Below are 13,684 nucleotides of genomic sequence, written 5' to 3'. Positions count from 1 at the left end.
GGGAAAATTCCCCCACACGTTCTCGGGTCGGAAAAAGTGTCCGACACGGCCCCGGACGATTTTACGTACGAATCGGAAAACTGAAGTCCGAGCGCGCAAGTACGATCCATCCAGTCCGTCCGATTGTACAACCGTATGGAAAAAACACCGCACGGAGCGAACTTCAATAGCAACCATGGAGACATGTGCACGCATACGCGCCGTCCCCCCCAGCCCCCCGTATGTACGCGCCGTCCCCCAGCCCCCCGTATGTACGCGCCGTCCCCCCCAGCCCCCTGTATGTACGCGCCGTCCCCCCCAGCCCCCCATATGTACGCGCCGTCCCCCCAGCCCCCCCGCGGATGGACGCGCCGTCCCCCCCAGCCCCCCGTATGTATGCGCCGTCCTCCCCCCAACCCCCGTATGTACGCGCCGTCTCCCGCCAGCCCCTCCGTATGTACACGCCGCCCCCCCAGCTCCCCGTCTGTACGTGCCGTACCCCTAGCCCCCCCGCAGATGGACGCGCCGTACCCCTAGCCCCCCCTGCGGATGGATGCGCCGTACCCCCAGCCCCCCGTGTATGTACGGAGCGTACCCCCACCCCACCCATGTATGTCCGGTGCAGACCCCCACCCCCCGTATGTCCGGTGCAGAGCCCCACCCCACCCAGGTCCGCACCGTACATACGGGGGGTGGGGTGGGGGTCCGCACCGGATATACGGGGAGTGGGGTGGGGGTCCGCACCGTACATACGAGGGTGGGCTGGGGGTACGCTCCGTACATACACGGGGGGCTGGGGGTACGCTCCGTACATACACAGGGGGGCTGGGGGTACAGCGCGTCCATCCATGGGGGGGCTGGGGGTACGGTGGGTCCATCCGCAGGGGGGGCTAGGGGTACGGCACGTCCATCCGCGGCCTGGGGGGGTGTTTGGCACGTACATACGGGGGGCTGGGGGGTTGTTCGGCACGTACATACGGGGGGGCTGGGGGTGTTCGGCGCGTACATACGGGGGGCTGGGGGGGTACGGCACGTACCGGGCCCCCAATTCCGCTCGCATCGTGGTGCACTTCGCTTTCCCGGCACTTTTTGGGCGCCGTAAAAATATTGCCGTCCGGACTGCTGTCGGTTCGAATCGTACTTCCTGGTTGTGAAACGCAGCCTGAATGCGTCCCGACGTCACGTCGGCGCTGTCCCGGATCACATTGGTATGTATTTTTTCGTCGGTCGGTGTTTTTTACGATTCGTACGGAAATGGTGTTTCCGTGCGAATCGTACTTGCATGTTTGTAATGTTTTTTTCCCGGGTACGAGTCGGACGGAGAAAACGCTCCGACTGACGGTTCGTACCCGGTTTTTCCAGGATCGGAATCGGCCCCTAAGCTGGGATCCAAGGTCCTGACTTTTGCTGGATGTTTACTTTCATAACAGGTCATACCTAGTCACTCAGCCTGACCCTTTCACGTTGAACATCCTCAACCACATCTGCAAAGTTCCACAAGGATCCTCAGTCAGTCCTTCTCTGGTCAACGCCTACATGATGCAACTTGTCAGCATCATCCATACCTATGGGATCAACGTCCTATCTTAGGCTGATGATACCTGGCTCATACTCTCCAACTCCAACAAGATGACAAGATGCTAAACAGCTCATCACCAGCAAGCTTGAATAAGACAACACACTCTATGCTGGAATCAATGCTTAGTTGACCACAAGACTTCAGGCCATAGAGAGCTCAGTCACCAGGATCAGCCTCTAACTCCCACCACCACATCATCCTTCACCACAAAGAGCCCACTGGCTCCGAATCCACAAATGAGCACTCTTCAAACTCCTCAAGCACAGTGGCGGCTCCTCGTGGGAGTGCTGCGGGGCAGTGGGGTAGGGTGGGGTGAGGCAGGGGCAGGGTGGGGGGTAGAAAACTCCAGCTTACGGCTGTACAGAGTTAAGTACATAAATAAATAAATAAAACGAATTACATGGCGCGTGCTGCATCGCTGATTGCGATGCAGAGCGAGCACAGTAATTAGTTTTCTTTATTTATGTACTTAACTCCGTTTCCAGTCAGCTCCACAAGAACCCTTCTGACTCCTGCATTTTCTTCGGAGTTCCTTCGCTCGCAATTGTAGTCTGGTTCCTGCGAGGAAGAGCTCTATTTGAATACCTGGTGTCAGGTATTGTTTTTCCCCAATAACCTCCACCGGAGTTATCGGGCTACCTTGAACTTCTGATTGGGTAAGCTCGTTTTATCTCTTCATTGTTCCTGGGTCGCAGTTATCAAAAAGACTTTCAAGTGATATTGTAACCAGTTGGATTTCACAGCAGCGAACAATTTTAGAACTTCAGTGTTTATTTCCTGAGACAACCTCTTAAGCTTTCAGGCTTCGCAAGAGGAGCTTTTCCTTCCTAGTTCTTGTTGGAATATTTCCTGCCAATTTGAATGACATTTCACCTCAGACGGTGAACGCTCAGCTGATAGTTGTTTCATCAAGTGGATTTCCATTTCTTCAAGGGGCGCAGTTGAAACTAGAAATATTCTAGTAGAGACCTACCTTTTAGGGTGAAAGTAAATATAGATATATATATATATATATATATATTTGAACTTATTTGCGTATCAGCATTTTCGCCCCAAAATACAAGTTGTTCAACAGCAAGAAGAGCAAGAGCACTTGAAGACTTCTATTACTAGTTACCCTCCAAGAACTGACAACGAGGAGTTGCTAGACCACTAGTGAGATTTAGAGAGAGGCAAATTTCCACACATTCACAGGTAACACTGAGTCTGGATGGGAGGCGGGATGGTCTATAGTGTCCGGGAAAAAAAAAGATAGAAGTGTGCTAATCTCTGCTCTCTGTTACAGGTGGTTCCTTCCATTCCCAACGAGTAGAAGTGAGGACACCAGTGTGGCAGTCTCTCTTGTTTGTCGTCCCATTCCCCTTTCCCCCTCATCTCTGAAGCCAGCTTAGACTGGGGTTAGAGTTGTCGGGGAGTTGGGAAATTAACTTCTGGACCGATCCTCAGCGGTACGGCTCCTGCGGAACAAGGAATTCCAGGTACTGATTCTTGACAGATTGAAGTGCCTTCAATTATCTCCGCCTGGGCAGTATGGCTGAGGGCTTTGATGTTAAGGCGTTGGCAGCTATTTTGGAAGGTTTACAAAAGCAATTAAGTGAGACTAGGGAGGAGGTTAGGAAGTCTAACCAGGAGGCCAGTTATTTGCGAAGCAGGTTAGATGAACTCTCAGTTAGTCCAAGTCTCAATTTTGGGGAACAGAAAACTCAAACATTCTCTCCCTCACCCTCCTCGACTGAAATGACAACCCAAGTAGTTCATGCCATGTCCCCCACAATTCCTTTGGCCCCTCCAGAGAGATTTCAGGGAGACCCACATAAGGCGCAAGTCTTCATTACTCAGTGTTCGTTGCACTTTTTGTGTAAACCCATTATATTTAAGGAGGACCAATCCAAAGTGGCTTTCATGCTGTCTTACCTGAGTGGAGATGCAGCGGCCTGGTCGATGCCATTGGTTTCTACCAACGATCCAGTGTTATATAATTTTGAGGAGTTCAAGACTGAGTTTTTGCGAATCTTCGATCGAAGAACTGTCTCTCAAACCACTGACAATGAGTTACTAGATTTGAAACAGGGGAACAGAGAGTTGGTGGCCTATTTAGCGCAATTCAATAAATTAATTGTGGAAACAAAATGGCCTGAGGCAAAGAGAGCAGCAATTTTTTACAGAGGTCTGAGGGATGAATTGAAAGATGGCCTGGCTCAGATTCCTAAAAGACCAACCGATGTTTCAGAGTTAATAGATTTAGCTCTTCAAATTGATCAGTGTCAAGCGGAAAGAAGAAGTGAACGTCGAAAAGAAACCAGGCAAATTCCACCTAGGTTCGACCGGATCCGAACAGAAATCGGGAAGAGCAGTGAAGGAGTCATCAATGAAGAACCCATGCAAATTGGCGCAGTTCGTGGACCACTTAGTAAGGAAGAAAGAGAAAGAAGACGTTCCGGCAAATTGTGTATGTACTGCGGAGGTTCTGGACATTTTGTAAAAGAGTGCACAAAGAAGCCAAAGACAAATCAGTGGGTAAAAGACAAGCTCCACCAGTAGACGGAGTTGCCCTGGTGGGAGCTGCTAAGGAGACAACTCCAAATCCTCAGTTGTTGGCAAACACTATGCAACCTTCGGCCCCTCATCTAAACATTTTCTGTCTGATGTCATTTGGAAAAGTCAAATTGGAAGAAGTCGCAGTCATGATAGATTCTGGGGCGACTGGCAATTTTTGTGATATTCAGTTTGCCAAGAATTTGGGGGTACAATTCATCAAGAAGGAAAGGCCTGAACCTGTACAAGCGGTGGATGGTACAAATCTATCTTCTGGCCCCATTTCCTATGACACCGAGTTAATTACTCTGTTGGGTCCTGAGAAACATCGTAGCTATTTGAATTTCAGTTTCATCGATGCCCCACAGTTCCAATTAATTTTGGGACTGCCCTGGCTCTTGGAACATAACCCAAGCATAGATTGGGCAAAACGATTCGTAGAGATGAATTCCAATTATTGTCTGGAGCACTGTTTTCTTGAAGACCGGAAGGAGAAACAGTCAACACCATCTTCTTGTCTGGCAGAACAGTCCCGGAGTATTTGCACTGTGGAAGTTCCAAGTATACCAGAAGAGTACAAGGATTTAGAATCAGTTTTCAATGAAAGAGAGGCTTTGAGACTTCCTCCTCATCGGGAATACGACTGTAAAATCGAATTGGAACCTGGAGCTTCATTGCCGTGCAGTCGCATTTATGCCCTCTCAGAGTCAGAGAATCAGCATTTGAAAGAATATCTGGATTCACATTTGGCAAATGGTTTTATTCGCCCTTCCCAGTCCCCCGTCTCCTCTCCTCTTTTTTTTATTTCCAAGAAGGATGGGAGCCTGAGAACGTGCATTGACTATCGAGCTTTGAACCAAGTCACAAAGAAAAATCGATATCCGTTGCCACTCATTTCTGAACTTTTGGATCAAGTCAAAGATGCTAATATTTATACAAAATTGGATTTGAGGGGGGCCTATCATCTGGTCCGCATGGCCGAAGGCGATGAGTGGAAGACGGCGTTCCGAACTAGGTTCGGCCTGTTCGAGTATCAAGTCATGCCCTTTGGCTTATGTAATGCCCCGGCAGCATTTCAGCACTTTGTGAATGATATTCTTCGTGAATTTTTGGATCGTTTTGCTGTCGTTTACATTGACGACATTCTTATTTTTTCTCAGAATAAGAAAGAGCATATTCAACATGTCAGAATGATTCTGGAACGTTTACTTGAAAATCAACTGTATGTCAAGCTTGAAAAATGTGTGTTTCATTCGACACAAGTTGAATTCCTGGGGTTCATACTCTCCCCCGTAGGAGTAGCTATGGATGACTCCAAGGTGAGAGCGATCAAGGATTGGCCAGCTCCAAAGTCAGTAAAGGAAATTCAAAGTTTTTTGGGCTTTGCCAATTTTTACAGACGTTTCATCCAAAATTTTTCGGACAAGGTGACCCCCATTATGCGCCTGCTCAAGAAGAATGAAAAATTTGATTGGAACAAAGAAACAGAAGAAGCCTTTCAACAACTAAAGGAAACGTTCATTACTGCTCCAGTACTGCAACATCCAGATCCTAGAGAACCCTTCTATGTTGAAGCGGACGCTTCTAATTTAGCTATTGGAGGGATCCTTTCGTAACGACACAAGGACACTGGTCAGCTTCACCCGGTGGCTTACCGTTCCAGAAAATTATCGGCTGCCGAGATCAACTATTCCATTGCCGACAAGGAATTGTTAGCCGTTAAAGATGCCTTTCAGGAGTGGAGGCATTATCTGATTGGGGCGAAGCATACCATCACAGTCTTTACAGATCATAGAAATTTGCAATTTTTGAAATCTGCTCGAACTCTTACACCCAGACAGCTCAGGTGGTCACTGTTTTTTGCAGATTATGATTTTGTTTTGACCTACAAGCCAGGTTCAGCAAATGGGAAGGCCGATGCTCTTTCTCGTTTGACATCAGGTGCATATCTGGAATCACCAATTTTGGGGCATATCATTCCTGAAGAAAGAATCGTTGGGACCACAGTGATAAATGAAATGGAAGACAAGATCAGAAAAGAGTTCCAGAAAGAAGAATTCAAGGAATGGTATGCAGAAGGCTCAGATCGGGTAATACAAGATGGGTTGCCTTATTTACAAGGAAAACTTTTTGTGCCAAGTGAGGAACTGAGAAAAGAAGTCATTAATTTATGTCATGACAATTATTTGGCTGGACACAAGGGCGTGATGAAGACTTTAAACCTTCTGAAGAGAAAATTTTGTTGGCCGGGCATGGAAACTCAGGTGAGAAAGTATGTAGCCGCTTGTGAACAATGTGTTAAAGGGAAAATTGTTCGCCAGTCACCGCAGGGTCTCCTGATGCCACTCCCAGTAGCCCCTTATCCGTGGCACACTGTGTCCATGGACTTCATTGTAGAGATGCCTTGTATTCAGGGGTATTCAGTAATTTGGGTGGTGGTAGATCAATTCACAAAGATGAGTCACTTTGTCCAGTTAAAGAGCCTCCCAAATGCATCTCAGTTGGCTACATTATTCATTCAGAATATTGTGAAATTGCATGGAATACCCAAGGTGGTGATTTCAGACCGAGGCCCGCAATTCGTGTCTCGTTTCTGGAGATCATTTTTGATGGGTTTGGGAGTTGATTCCCGTTTGTCCACCAGTTATCATCCTGAGACTGATGGGCAGACAGAAAGAGTGAATCAGGAGTTGGAACAGTATCTGCGCTTGTACTTAATGGATAAAGAGGGAGAGTGGTATTCCTTGCTCAGTACTGCAGAGTTTGCTTATAATAATTCAGTTCATTCTGCCACTGGGTTTTCCCCTTTCTATTTGAATTCAGGTAGACACCCAAACATGATTTTCGGTCAGGTTGAGGTAGAGGTTCCAGCTGCTGAAGAAGTAATACAGAATTTGCGAAAAGCTTATCAGTTAGCTACAGAAAATCTCATCAAAGCTAAAGAAACGTACAAGATTCAGGCTGACAAGAGTCGTAGAGATAGTCCAGTTTTTGAACCAGGACACCAAGTCTGGCTTTCGACTCGTTTCATGCGTTTGAAAGGACATCGAAAGTTCCAGCCTAAATTTGTGGGTCCCTACTCAGTGGTTAGAATGGTGAATCCGGTGACAGTCAGAGTAGATCTTCCAAAGAAATGTAGAATCCATCCAACATTCCATGTCTCTTTGGTAAGACGAAGCCCTCCCAACCTAAGACGAGTTTTGCCACCAGCTCCCATTCAAGTTCATTCTGAAGAAGAGTTTGAAGTCAAAAGAATTCTAGATTCTAAGAAGAAGGGAGGAAGGTTGTTTTTTTTTGATTGACTGGAAGGGCTTTGGTCCAGAAGAAAGGTCCTGGGAACCCAGCTCTCAGGTTCATGCTCCTAGATTGGTGAAGGAATTTCACAAGACACATCCACTGAAGCCTAGAGAGGGGGTTTTGGTGGGGGGTACTGTCAGGGCTGGTCAGATAGGTACCAAGACACCATTGCCTGCCCCTACTTTCAAGATCAATAGAGGCTACACAGTTCTACATTCCCCTAGGGGTTGGTCGCAAAGGGTGGCCAAGTATTTCCATCGCCATTTCCTGACAGAAGAGTTCCATCAGGAAGAGCGCACATTTACAGGTTAGCGGTCTAGTCTTTTTGCCCATCCTGACGGTTCCGCTACTTCGTGCGCGAGCGATTAGAATGCTGCGCACTTCAACCGTCGCATCAGCGGAATCAACAGCGTTTCCAGTCAGCTCCACAAGAACCCTTCTGACTCCTGCATTTTCTTCGGAGTTCCTTCGCTCGCAATTGTAGTCTGGTTCCTGCGAGGAAGAGCTCTATTTGAATACCTGGTGTCAGGTATTGTTTTTCCCCAATAACCTCCACCGGAGTTATCGGGCTACCTTGAACTTCTGATTGGGTAAGCTCGTTTTATCTCTTCATTGTTCCTGGGTCGCAGTTATCAAAAAGACTTTCAAGTGATATTGTAACCAGTTGGATTTCACAGCAGCGAACAATTTTAGAACTTCAGTGTTTATTTCCTGAGACAACCTCTTAAGCTTTCAGGCTTCGCAAGAGGAGCTTTTCCTTCCTAGTTCTTGTTGGAATATTTCCTGCCAATTTGAATGACATTTCACCTCAGACGGTGAACGCTCAGCTGATAGTTGTTTCATCAAGTGGATTTCCATTTCTTCAAGGGGCGCAGTTGAAACTAGAAATATTCTAGTAGAGACCTACCTTTTAGGGTGAAAGTAAATATAGATATATATATATATATATATATATATTTGAACTTATTTGCGTATCAGCATTTTCGCCCCAAAATACAAGTTGTTCAACAGCAAGAAGAGCAAGAGCACTTGAAGACTTGTATTACTAGTTACCCTCCAAGAACTGACAACGAGGAGTTGCTAGACCACTAGTGAGATTTAGAGAGTGGCAAATTTCCACACATTCACAGGTAACACTGAGTCTGGATGGGAGGCGGGATGGTCTATAGTGTCCGGGAAAAAAAAAGATAGAAGTGTGCTAATCTCTGCTCTCTGTTACAGGTGGTTCCTTCCATTCCCAACGAGTAGAAGTGAGGACACCAGTGTGGCAGTCTCTCTTGTTTGTCGTCCCATTCCCCTTTCCCCCTCATCTCTGAAGCCAGCTTAGACTGGGGTTAGAGTTGTCGGGGAGTTGGGAAATTAACTTCTGGACCGATCCTCAGCGGTACGGCTCCTGCGGAACAAGGAATTCCAGGTACTGATTCTTGACACAGGGCAGCTGACACTTTACTAACCATTACTCTTAATTCTTATAATCCATGCCCACCCCAGGAATTTAGCCACAGCCACAACGATTACCAGGTCAGTGCAGGTACGAAGGAGTCTTCCTGCTTCAACACTCCGTCTAGTACCCAATGGTTGGCAGACAGGTCTCAACCATACACGCCTCGGAGCCGAGTAGGCAGGGCATACAAAAAACATGTGCGCTAATGTTTCCACCTGGGATTTACAGAAAAAACATGAATTACTGCTCTTAGTCTCCCACCGGCCTCCAAATGAATTTAAGGGCAGCGCTCCCACCCGCATCTGGAAAAATAGTTTCCTATCTACCACTTTAGTAACAAGATCCCAGAAATGTTCTAACCTTGGGGCAGTTTTGATGCTCAAAAATTCATCAGATAGCGAAAGGGGTTTAGTATCAAAGAGTACCTTGGCATTTACCAACTCCCAGTATTTCTCTTTCAAGAGTGCTTTAGATGGAAAGGTAGCACCCGAAGGGTTTTCTCAAAGATCGCTCATCCCCAGAGCCTCAAGGGATTTTCTGATTTCTTTGAGCCAAACAATCTTCCGAGAACCCACCAGAGACATTATATCAAGGAAACCCTCCGCATACTGAGCCAAATCCGGAGTGGTCCATAGGCGATGCCAGTAAAGAATGGGTCGAAGCCTGGCTACATCGGCTATGGGGTTCTTCCCAAGGTCGTATCTTAAGGGAACTATAGGTGTGCTCTACGGGAGAGAAGTAATACTACGCAAAAACTTGTTTTCCGAGATGGTTAAGGAAGACAGGTTCTCGTATCCCCACAGTTCAGCACCGTAAAGAGCCGAACTCACAGCTTTGGCACTGTAGACCTGAAGCACAGGTCTAATAGGCTTTGAAGGAGACTTTTTAAATTCGCCAGCCAGTACTCCAGCAAGCTGCCTATTTTTTAAAGTAGACAAATCTCTCTGTAATTTCCACGCAAAATTATTTTGAATGTTAACTCCTAGATAATTAAAAGCCTGTACTTGTTCTAGTGGATTTTTAAACAAAACAAATTGGTTTTTAAAAGATTTATGTGGCCTGAATATCATAATCTTAGTTTTTTTAATATTTACTTCAAGGCCACGATCTACACAAAAGGTCTCAAAAATATCCAATGAACGCTGAAGTCCGCAGGGTGTTTTAGCAATTAAAAGCGTATCGTCGGCGAACATTAGGATAGGGACCTTAGTGTTGCCAAGAATAGGGGCATCAACGTGAGCTTTCAAAAGACGATCCGCTATATCATTAATATATAGGGAAAATAGAGTTGGGGCCATTGCACAACCTTGCCTAACACCTCTTTGGACCGGAAAGTCCTCGGTCGTCGTACCATGGCCTCCCCATCTAATTCTAGCAGAATTATCCACGTGAAGCCTCTGGATTAAGGACAACAAGCCGCCATGAAGCCCTAGATCTTTCAATGTCAACCAAAGTTTAGGACGAGGGACTAAATCAAAGGCGGCCCTTAGGTCCACGAACACCGCGTACAAATTCCCCTTACCCAGGACCACTGTCTTCCAATAAAGGGGGATGAAACGGAATACTTGGTCAATAGAGCTAATGTGCTGGCGAAATCCTGCCTGGAATGGAGATAAAATATTGTTTGACGCTATCCAGAGATGCACACGATTTAAAATCAATCTACCAGTGATCTTCTGGATAGCGTCAATCAAGCTAATAGGCCGATAATTCTCGGGAAGCGAGCGGTCCCCCTTTTTATACACCTGAATTATTTTCGCCGCTTTCCATGATCTAGGAATTGGGGCACCATGAGCCATCGCATTAGCAATCAACTGTATATATCTCCCCCATTTGAGCTTATCATACAGGAAGACATCCGCAGGTACTCCATCCGGGCCGGGAGCCTTACCAGACGCCACTCCTACAAGTGCTAGTTCCACCTGTGAACTAGTAAAATTATCTTCTGATTTGAACATCTGGGGGGACCCATGGCTTTCGGGGAGATCAGTGGGAGAAGCATACTGGGGTTTAAAATACTCAACCCACTTCTCTTGTGAAACATTATTTTGGGGACACTCAGGCTGCCCACCGGATCCCCACTTTACAATGCTCCAGAATAATTTACTATTATTCTGAAGACTTGCTTCGAGAAGGCCCTCCCACTTTTTTCCATCCCATTGGCGTTTGGCCCTAGCAAAACAACTCTTATAGATGATTTTTCTGTGACAAACCAGGCTTACATCGCCACCCTTCAAGGCATTCCCAAGTAATAGCCTTGCCTCCCTACATTCTTTATTATACCAAGAGGCTTGATGGTTAACACCACTTGGTCCTGGTTTCGCTTTTGTAAGGAAATAAGATTTCAGACTGGCAAATAAGCTATCATGCACTGATGTTACATCCCTCAGATTCCCATCAGAGGCAAAAACTGACTCTATAGCAATAATGGAACCATCCAACTCGTCTATAATTTTAGATAAGGTGGCAGGGTACCCCAAAAGACCAGACCATCTCAGACGGCGCATGTCATTAGATGTCACCACCTCGGTAGGACATGACTCCCTGTCCTCTACGGGACCGCTATCTACCTTCCACCATCTGTGTGATAAACAGAGAGGGTTATGATCACTCTCTGGAAGGGGCACTATCTTCATGTCAACGAGGGAGTGCCATAATTTCATATCAGCCAAAATATAATCGATTCGACTCCTGCTCAACCCGTTATTAAATGTGCAGGCGCCCTCTCGGTCACTTGGCATCCTACCATTCAGGGCCCTCAAGCCCCTTTCCATGCAAAGGGAATTAATCTGAATGGCAACTTCTGGCCACCTTGATATAGGGGACAACTCCAGGGGAGGGATACCCCAACATAACTCTTCATTATCCTGTGGGTCCCACTTATTTTCAACGAGAGGTTCAAACGTTACGTTAAAGTCACCTGCAACGATAATGAAGGTATCGGCTGAGTAAAGATCAAACAGGCGAAAAAGATCGTCAATAACCAAAGATTTAACGCCTCTAGAACCCCTTACATACACATTGTATATATCAATTTTGCCCAGTAATCCAAGATCTAACCTTAGCAGTTGAATGTCTCCATTTCCCGTATAAAGGAGCTTGGTGTTCAAACACAATTCACTTCTTAGCCAAATTGTTAAGCCCCCAGATGGACGCCCGTGGGGTCCCTTGATTGCCGGGATATAAAAATTTAGGTAACCCACACAAAAGCGTGGTTCTAGGAGCCAGGTCTCCTGGAATATACAAATGTCCATTGAATTAATAAATATAACCCAATCAGCAATAGCTAGCTTAGAATTTAAGCCAGCAATATTCCAAGAACATAAAGAGCCACCAGCCAGGGAATGACCAACAGTTTCAGAGATGGTAAGTTGCGGGTCTGATAAAAGACCACTGGCGGATGGGTCAAGCCCCTGGCATAGTTCAGGGGCAAAGATAGAATGGCAACTGCTAAAAGCTTTAGCCACTTGGTGAACAGGGATAGGATAGGAGTCAATACAAGGGCCAGCCATAATAGACTCCTGGTACTCAATGTCCATCACCCTCACATCACTGTCCCAGGGGCCAGCACCCCCCTCGTTATGTAGTCAGTCGATGTTATCCAGGGATGAACCATCCACCTCCCTGTCACTCCATTGCCCACACTTCGTCCCCCCAAGAACATGTGAGGAGTAACTTCGTAGTTGGATAGAAGAACCTTCCGGGGGACTAGATCTAAACTCCAAGGAAAGAAGATTATCTCCAAGGTAGTTGCTTTTAAGAGTTAATTCAATGCAATCAACAGAGACCCTAGGTGATGAAAGTCTGATAGCTCTGGAGATATCTTCCCTAATGACTGAACGACATCCCCTAACATGTCTCAACCAATGGATCGCCTTATTAGTCAGCGACTCAGGAGACTCTATGCCACTATTTATTGGCAGTTTTGGGACATTGGTCATAAAGATTTTGTTGGAGCAATCGATGGCATTATCCTTAGGTTGAACATTACGAACACCCCGGCCCGCCAGGGACCCCTGGTCAAGTTTGACAGAGTCGCTTCCCACACCCTGCCTCTTTGTACAATTTTTTCTATCCTGCAGAGTACTTTTGGAGTTAACTGACGAACGGACCAAGGTTTGATTCATACCAGCCTTAACAGCATTACTATAGGTAACATTACTTTTAGGAAGGGGTTTGGAAAGCCCTGGGCTGTTAGCCTGTACTCCTAATGGATTTACTGGAGCAGGAGAGGGGGTAATTGTAATAATACCAGGGGGAGGGCATGGGACAACAGAACACGACCCTACTTTACTAGACAAGAGTCTCTATCACTGTCTTCAATAAGCCAATTTCATCCCTCAACAGATTAACCATTTTTATGAGATCATATAAGGGATTAACTGCTAACTCATTAGGATTACCTAAAAAGAGTTTGGGGGAACACGACAAAGGTTCAGATGCAACCACATTAATAACATCCTGCTGGTTCATCAAAGGGGAGAACCTATTAAAACAAGGAACAGTAGGAACAATGCTCACAGTGTCGACTGCAGGAAACAATAGAGAGCTATCCCCAACAACCAGCCCCTCAGACACAACCACTTTACTGGCCCCCTTAGAAACTTTTGGAGTGGGCTTGCAACGAAACATTTCCGGCACAGTAAGTGCTGGTATAGGGTTAACATGTCCAAAGTCAGCAGAAGATGTTGCTACAACCTGGCTGTCGGCCGCCGATAGCTGGTCGGATCCCAGAATAGCCTCGCACTCCCCCACTAGGTCGCCAATACGTGTCAAAGCCCCCTCCGGATCGGGCTGTTTAACAGCACGTCAAGTCTTCCTGAGTTTCCGTACTTTGGGCAAAGAGCTAT

The sequence above is a fragment of the Triturus cristatus genome, chromosome 9 (genome assembly GCF_964204655.1).
Source record: "Triturus cristatus chromosome 9, aTriCri1.1, whole genome shotgun sequence".
In the NCBI taxonomy this organism is placed as follows: Eukaryota; Metazoa; Chordata; class Amphibia; order Caudata; family Salamandridae; genus Triturus; species Triturus cristatus.
The sequence above is the reverse complement of the archived record's forward strand: the minus strand, read 5'-3'. Positions refer to the sequence as shown.